This window comes from Pinus tabuliformis, chromosome J (assembly GCF_031772625.1).
Source record: "Pinus tabuliformis cultivar Carrire ecotype Pingquan chromosome J, CPIR1, whole genome shotgun sequence".
In the NCBI taxonomy this organism is placed as follows: Eukaryota; Viridiplantae; Streptophyta; class Pinopsida; order Pinales; family Pinaceae; genus Pinus; species Pinus tabuliformis.
In genome coordinates this window covers 907790854-907799978 of record NC_142295.1, presented here as the reverse complement: position 1 = coordinate 907799978, position 9125 = coordinate 907790854, and the positions used below count along the sequence as shown (strand labels likewise).

General features: G+C 34.0%; 1 pseudogene across 1 annotated transcript; it reads left to right on the top strand.

Moving 5' to 3' along the window:
* Positions 1–1058: 1058 nt before the first annotated feature.
* Positions 1059–2354, top strand: LOC149229668 (serine/threonine-protein kinase SRK2E pseudogene; annotated as a pseudogene). The gene is made up of 3 exons (XR_016248385.1): positions 1059–1841; positions 2014–2088; positions 2202–2354. The product of XR_016248385.1 is annotated as a serine/threonine-protein kinase SRK2E pseudogene (transcript).
* The last annotated feature ends 6771 nt before the right edge of the window (positions 2355–9125 follow it).

The following is a 9125-nucleotide window of genomic DNA, read 5'->3' as shown; positions in this document are numbered from 1 at the left end:
TAAAGGATGAAGCTGTGCACCGAGAAATTTAAAACAAAATATACAATAATGAAAATAAGTATATAAACCTTCGCATCACATAATAATATGTGAGACAGAAATCTATGACAAATTAAAAGCTTCCCTGTAATAATGGAAATAGCTATATACGTATGTAACAACAAAGGTAAAAGAAAAAGAAAATGCTCAACCTTGACCTCGAGCATTACAAAACATACATGAAATATATATGGTGGATAATAGAAAAGATACACAGGGTGGGCAATCTAGCATGTCAAATAGAGTGGTCAATTTAAAAGCTGAAATGAGTGATTACAAACTAAGCCGAAGGAGGAGGAGCAGGAAGTTAAGGTGGAGTATTGTATATTTGGTACAAGGAATAGTAGGTCTGTATGACAGTCATGGCGAAAACCAAGAACCCAGCGGTAGGAAGTAGAAAGTTCCAGCTCGATAAGTAGTCGAAAAGTCCACAAATCATTCTTTTGATTTTGGTTTTGCGATCGTTTTTCCAGAGCACAGTAAACAGTCCCCTACCGATGTCGTCGGAATTAGGTCCCAAGTGACCAGTAAAGAAGGGCTGACCCAAGTCGTTCCACATCTTGGCTATGCATTCGTCTGTTAACATGTTTGTACGAACAGCGCGGCGATTCATGATGACGCCAACATCTGTGTTGGTACGAATGACACCACAATCCCGGAGGCAGGGGTTAAATTTGACGGGTGACCCTACCTGTCAAGGAATTTTTTATTGACGTTTTTATTTTTAAACTGCCCATCGTATGACTTTTAAAATTTATTTGTACAAGTTTCATCTAATTTTAAATTGTACCCATAATTGTTCAAATTTTCCATTTTTTGTTGTAAAATTCGGCTCAAATCTCATTGCTACACTTTGTTTTGAGACCTGCTAATCAAATTTTTCTGCAAATTTTCCAGATTATTCAAATGTCCTGAGTTTTTTTTTTTTTTTTTGGTTTAAAATGGAAGACTACACGTGTTCCTGTGTCTCGATCAAATATATGTTGTCGATTCAAGAACAAGTCTCGATGTTGTCGTATCTGAGCCATAACTGTCCCCATTGTTATGATGTTGTAACACATTCTATCATAACTGACTGTGATTGCAATCCCTGGCTAGCAAGAAAGTCCAAAACGGTCATTAAGGAAAAGGGTCCGTTTTGGTCTCCAGGCTTTGGGTTTTTTTTAGCGGTGCAATGTTATTATTAGAGTTGTGAAACAATAAATTATGAAGCAAGCTATCCTTAACGTATTTGTATACTATCCCTAACGTATTTGTATAATGTGTAATGTCTTTAGTTGGGTTGCTGCAAAGGGGCAAAGGGCGAGCTTCTCTAGCAACGATCCGGGTGTGTCCATCTGTCTCGTTAGTTATACAAATCACTCACCCACCTGCCACGTATATGCAAGGCCTTCCTTGCCTTCTCCATATCTCTGGGAATGGGACACGCCGCCTGGCCTGGAAACTTGGGGATTAAAGAAGGAAGAGGGGGAGGAGGATCAGATGCAGCAAAGAATGGGACTCTGAGAATTGGGATGTGGAAGGAAGGAAGGCAGGCGGAGGCGGACCCATATGAGAGAATGCTAGTTTACAATATGATCTAGCCCAACGTTAAGGTTGGTATAAATTGGCAGAGTAAGTCAATCGGTCAGAGAGAAATGGATAGAGGAGGTTCATCCATGGACCTGCCAATTATGCACGATAACGATCGGTATGAGCTCGTCAAGGATATTGGTTCAGGTAACTTTGGTGTGGCCAGGTTGATGCGCGACAAACAGACCAAAGAACTTGTTGCTGTCAAATACATCGAGAGGGGGGAGAAGGTATAATTAACATCTCCACTGAACCTTAAACTTTTCTTTAAGGCCCACTCAATTTTTTTTTGTCCACGAATGCGCTGAGAATTGGACCTGGGCTAGTTAAGATTGCATCCATTTTTATAAATATCGCATTGTTCCCCATTTCCCAGCGGGCCTTAACTGTTCTTTCTTGCAGATTGACGAAAATGTGCAGAGAGAAATCATCAACCATCGTTCTCTGAAACATCCAAACATTGTTCGCTTCAAAGAGGCAAGAAATTCAGTTTGGGGTTGTGCATATTTTGTGTTAAAACATTTGATGCAATTGAAGGAATGCCGATTTCTGCAATCTGGAGTATGTTGAGATTGCGTTTGTGTTTGCAGGTCATATTAACGCCGACCCATCTGGCAATTGTGATGGAATATGCAGCAGGGGGTGAGCTCTTTGAACGGATATGTAACGCCGGCCGCTTTAGTGAAGACGAGGTTCTTGCAGAGCTCTTTATCTGTTCCGTGTTCACAATTTTTAACAATTGACACTAGATCAAATCACGATCCTAGACTAGGAAGATACAAGAAAGTCTTTTTATTAATTTTTGATTTTTGTCTCTCAAATTTTCGTGTTTGGAATCGTTTTACAAATAATCTTACCCACCAGTGTCAAACAATCCTACCCACCACTATCAAACTATTAATTTTTGATTTTCGTCTCTCAAATTTTCGTGTTTGGAATCGTTTTACAAATAATCTTACCCACCAGTGTCAAACATTCCTGCCCACCAGTATCAAACTGTCTGTATTTAACATACCAGATATTTTCGCTGGCAAACAAAGACTTTGAGAGTTTACATGCCAAATATTTTCTTTGGCAAACAAAGACTTTGAGAGTTGACTGGGTGAAAGGGATGTTGTTTGTTTTCAGAGAGGCTAACATCCGCTCAACCCTAGAGGATCGTTGTCGGTGTTCACAAACTCCTCTCAACCCCACAGGATGTGATTAAGTTTGAATAAAGTTATTTAACAATACCACTGAAAGAGCAACGCTGTCTATTGGAATTAAAGCAAAGCACATCCCAAAAAATAAAATGTGGCACCACACAATTATATCATCCATGAATCACTTCAAGAAATTACCAGCTATAACAGTGTAATTGTTATTTGTACAGAGAGAGAGGGAGGGATTTCAAAAACCTGGCAACGCAAAATTTAAGTTGGGCACTGCTCTTCCGCCACGGCGAATCGGCGATGTATATAAACTGATGACAGAAGCTGAAAACTCAACAGAAATCGCACCAGACACACGACCAGAACTCTGTTGGGGACCGGGGTTGATGTTGGTTTTAACTGTGTAGCGTCTCTGGCGCAAAAGTATAGTTGACGACTCGGCCCTCGCAGTCGCCGCTCAGGCATACATTCCCAGAATTGTATTTTTTAATGAAAATCCAACTGAGCACGCTTCCATGTCAAGGATCACAGATTCGCCTTGTAACTTGTTATTTTCCATATCTTGGACACGCAGTAGTCTGGTACAGTGGTAAATGCTCAAGCGCTAAACCTGAATGCGAATTGAATGCAAAGTTTACAGTGGTAAATGCTCAAGCGCTAAACCCGAATGCGATTTGAATGCAAAATCCGCAGATCTTATAGCCATCTGATCACTGTCCTTTTTATGTTGCCTGGTGGCAGTTGCCCCGGCCGGAGATTATCAGGTTACAAATCCAGTGACAAACAATTTTCAACACTCCAGTCGCCACATTGTAACTTACAGCCTACAGGTATAAAAAATTGTAACTTACAGCCTACAAGTATAAAAAATATATGACATAAGGTTAAATATATATATATATATATATATATAATTTATAATTTTTTTTTTTAACTTTTAATTTTTTAACCTGCCATCAATATGACTTTTTTGAAAATTAATGACAAATTGCCCATGAAAATTTAAAACTAAAACGTATGTTACGGGTAAAAAAGAGAAATACGAGCATACGGGCATCAAATTTAACCCCTGCCCGGAGGACGCGAACATCTTGAGGATTCTGGATGAGGGAGTTCATCAAACTCACGTAACGCATCACGGCATTTCCACGTCTGGGATCGTTGAATTCCATGGCAACCATGTTCCTCAACAACACTTCCATGTGGGTTTCCCATATATTTATCTCTGGAAGGTACAGCATACCTGAGTATTCGTCGAAACGAATCTTGTTAGGCCACTTGCAAAAGGGTTTGAATTGAATCCTACCCTTCGCCAACTTCTCCACGTTCAGGGCGATTTCATACCTGTGTTCAAAGGTTGCACTGGGGAGAAAATAAGTGTTCGCGGCTTCTGCTTCTCATCCTCACTTGGCATTTGTAGAATTGGCGCAATGAATGCGTGCATGTAACCCAGTAAATGATGACAGTAAATGCTTTTCATCATTATTTGCTTTGTCACCATCATTACAAACGTGTGCCGAGAAAGGAGACAGTTCCGTCGCCGTCTTCTGCAACAATCGATCGAAATCACTTCCATCGATGTTCTCCAAAACTCCTTTGAGTACTGCCAACGGAATTTGATTCTCCAACTTAAGAATATCACACTTTATACACTCATGAAGCGGACCTAATTCGATTATCTTGCCATTGTCTGCACTGAGCCTCCTGAGACTGGAAGCTGATTCTTCACGAGGTGTAGAGAGGAAGATTAAGAAATGTAAGAGAAAGGATGAATCTATCGCCATCATCAGAGCGAAGTTCTGGGAATTCTCCGCGTCTCTACTCTCACTGGGTGGCAAGTGATAGAAACGCTCTATCTCTGCCCGCATCTCTTCCATCATGTCAACTATAGAATTGAAACCCTTACCTGCACCTTGGCGCAGTTCCTGCGACAGCCGGGCCGCGGACTTGGCTTTATACATCTCCGCCGTTGAGATCTTATGTTCAGCACATGAAGATTCAATATCTTTCTCCAGACTGGAATGGTGGTAAGGCCCAATCGACAGAAACTGCGGAATATAAGCCTCTGGTTTCGTCTTCAGCAGAGGCGTGGGCACTGGCAGGATCGCATCCGCCTTTGCTCCGCCAATCCCATTACCATTTGCTTCACAATTCTCATCATCGTCGTCATGGAGCATCGCTTTAATTTGAACAACCCACTCACTACGAAACGCAACAGGTTCAGCCATAACAGTGTCCACCTCTACTTTAAATGTCTGCATCAAGTAGCAACCTGTTTTCAGACCGTATGGCAAGCGCTTCAATGCAGAATTTGGGCAATGAATATAATCCAAGTCCTTGGACAAGTGAGCCTTACTTATATTATATTACATCAGGTTTTCTGAGCACCACAGTTCAGCTTTATTATTATATAAAAACAAATCTTATTTAATTTAGAAAAAAAAGGCTTTTAAATAATTTAATTTGCTTCGCTAGGGTGGGAATTATTCGTAGGACCCTCTGCACGATGATTTATTGTAAAAGTATACCTATTCAATTTGTTTTTGAATTTAAACTTTTAACATCTCCACATATTTAACCATAAAACTTATTTAAATATTAACTAAGTTTTATATATAATATTAAAATGTGTAATACTAATATTATATTTTTTTTATTTAAAGTAATGCTAATATGTTTAAAATAATTTTTATTATTATAAAAAATAAAATTGGTATAATTTATTATAAAAATATTTTTATTTTTATTCTTGAAAAATATTTAATAATATTTTTAACTAATTAAAAATATTTAATAATATTTTTAACTAATTAAAAATATTTCTTATTCACAATTATATATATATATATATATATATATATATATATATGAATATGATAAGTAAAATAAATATATAAACTATGTTTAATTTTTTCAAAAAAATAAATAATAAAAATAATATTTTTCTCAATCTTACAATGTAATAAAATAGAATAATCTTTAAAAAATAATTATACCATTCCAAAATATTGGAAACAACTTTATAAAATTTCTCCTCTATCTTTTCCACTTTCAATTTAAACCCAATATCAAAATAGAAGAATTTGAAAAAAAAATTATACCATTTCAAAATATTGGAAACAACTTTATAAAATGTCTTCCCTATCTTCTCCACTTTTACTTTAATGATGATGATGATGGTTAACCTCCACTGAGAGCAAACTCGATATCAAAATAAAATAAAGCCAAAAAATGATTAAAATCTTTATAGCTGTCTCATAATTTTTGTTTCTTTATTTTAATTTATTTCTATATAAAATATTAAATTTTAAATTAAAATATAGAAAATATTAAAAAAATATTATAATTTACATTTAAATAATAAAAAAAATAATATTAAATAATTATTACTGTGTATTATTTAAAAATGAAAATATAAAATCATCAATATTTAAAAAATATATCAAATGAAATAATTTATTTAATTTTTATGTTATTTAATTATTACATTTTTTTAATTTTTTCAACAATATTTTTATGTAAATTTTATATTTCTCGAAATAATAAGTTTGAACTTTTTAATCCATCCCAACTTTATTTTGAATAATAAAAAATTACAAGTATATATATATATATATTTTATTTTTTTTTCCCATAAAAATTAAAAAACATGGCATAGTCAAACTGGTGTATTTTGTAAAAATAATAAAAAATCACAATTATAATTTTTTTTTGGGTTAAAGTAAAAAAAATAAATAACATAGCATAGTCAAACTGGTTTATTAATGAATTTTCTTATTTAAAAAAACATAATGGTTAGTTTATTAATGAATTTTCTTATTTAAAAAAACATAATGGTTAATAAATTAGAATTTACGTAAAAAGTTACAAATTTATTTATTAAATATTCTCTCACACTTCGCGCTTTTGGTTCAACAATTCTTACGGCAGGACGGACGTTTCACCAACCTCTAAAAACGAATAACTGTGTTTCGATATTTTCAGGTTCGCCTAGAATTTGATGTCCCACGGGATGTGTTCTCTCCATTTTGGTTGAAATTAAAAGTTATGATAGAAGATATTTATTATTAGTAATGGTCTAAAAAGGGTAAAGGTATAGTGAAGAGATAGAATATTTGGGAAAATCATCTCTTCAAAGTAAAGCAAAAAATAAACTCATAATTAAATTTTAAAATTTGAAATCAACTGTATCATTTAAAAAAAAAAAACACTTTTAATAATATAAATAATCATAAATTTTTATTTATAAAATACAAATAACTAAATAAATTTAATTACATGCACCATAACAATGACAAGTAAATATTCATTTTTATTAAAATTTTACATGCACAAAAAAATTATAATAAAAAAAAACTTTAGATCTTATACCTTGTTTAATTTTAAATATAGAATTTCAAAATAATAATCAAAATTTTCACAATTTTACATGCGAACATTTCACCTCGTTTAATTTTACATAGTGTGAATGCATACTCCAGGGTTTCTTTGACACTGGTGTGCTAGTCACGAATGGGCCTTAAGAGATGTGTATTGAGGCCATTGACGTTATATTTGAAAAGCTACCGTCACATTTACGAAGGACATTTACAATAAGTAAACATTTCCATAGCATTGTAGTTTTGAGAAACCATTTGTGTGACTCATCAATGATATATTTATTATTATAATTCTTGTTTTGTTTGTGAAAGAAACCATGTCTGTGACTCACCAATGATATATTTCTTATTATAATTCTTGTTTTGTTTGTGAAAGATGGGCGACGAACTATTACAATGGCTTTTGTGTTATTTTCCCTGATTCTTGATATTGTTGGTGAGATAAAATAGACCACAGAAAAATTATTCTAGTTTGTGTCATTAATTCCTCTAAAGTCTAAGTTGTTGGTTGTAGTTGAGTGATTATGCCCCATTTTCCCACTAACATCTAAAACACATCAGTTCAAGGCTTGTGAATTCTCAACTTGCCAACTACATAAGCAACTATATGCAAGAAGTATTTAGAATGTGCACTGACATTAGGTTAAGAAATAAAGCAATAACAAAAGATAATAATATGGTGGTATTTCGAACCTGCACTGGCATTAGGTTAAGAAATAAAGTAATAATAAAAGATAATAATATGATGGACAAAGCAATATCAAAATAATAATAATAATATAGTGGATGAAGTTTTAAGCCATTCTCAACACAATTATTAATGTGTGTAATCCATAATTTCCGTATTGAGTGATTAGTAGTTAATAAATAATATTAAAACAAATTTTCATGAAATTTTGATAAATTTATAAATTACTTTTCCATCCAACATTAAAATTGACCTTAACTTAAACTTCTCTTTACTAATTTCATTTATAAAAAACTACATCAAAACATACCACTCATATACACCAAAACTAAGATATAACTCTTATCTTCCGGTTCACTTTAATTCTCGAGAGAAACAACATGAACACAATAAGGAAAGCCTCCATTAGGAATATCATGCTCAAAATACATAAATGACAATTCAATCTTGGTGTTTAGGATCACCGTATATTGAGTAACTGAAAAATGACTCGTGCACTTATGTGATAATGACTTTTACGATGGTCTTTGTCATTCTTCGAAATTGAATGTTTTAATCTTAACAATTTCGTTAGCTCTCATATACTCATATGTCGGGCTAAATAATTCACAGGGCGACAAACTCTAATTTTTCACTAGTACATCTCAGTAATCATGGATCTAAATAGCGTGATAGACAATACTCTCCTCACGCAACCTCGAGGATTTATTTTAATACGGAGATTTTTTTTTACTGAGGGGAAAAATGTGAGAAGGATATTGAATTGCATATCAAGATGGAATCCTTCAACGATGAATTTATCAAGCACTCATCTTCATTAATAATGGAAATCTTACAAAATTACTTCATAGATAACAGTAAGCAAAACAATTTATATTTGTTGCAGTTTCATGAACAATGGCAGTCAAGACAAAATAATTTCAAAGAGAGACTCTGCAAGCATGATGACACATATTTGAAAAGTAGGGATGTAAGTAAAGAGGAAACTTCCTAGTGTGTTCAAAAGCCTCCTTCCCCATTCCTTGCTGCTCTGAAACTTAGGACAGGGTAGGCCCAGGCTTACCTTGCTGTCAGGGAGAGAAAGAAATATCAAGCATACTCGAGCTCATATTGGCCTTCATATTCCTACCAGTTACTAATTTTATGAATCCTTCAACTTCATCCTACATGCATTTGTTTCGCTGAATCTTCATGTATCATGTCAAACATAGCGTGAACAATGATGGTCTAACTGCACTAATTGTAAATTTGAAAGAAACCAGTCAATACCTTTTTCCCATCTAGATGTAATTGGAA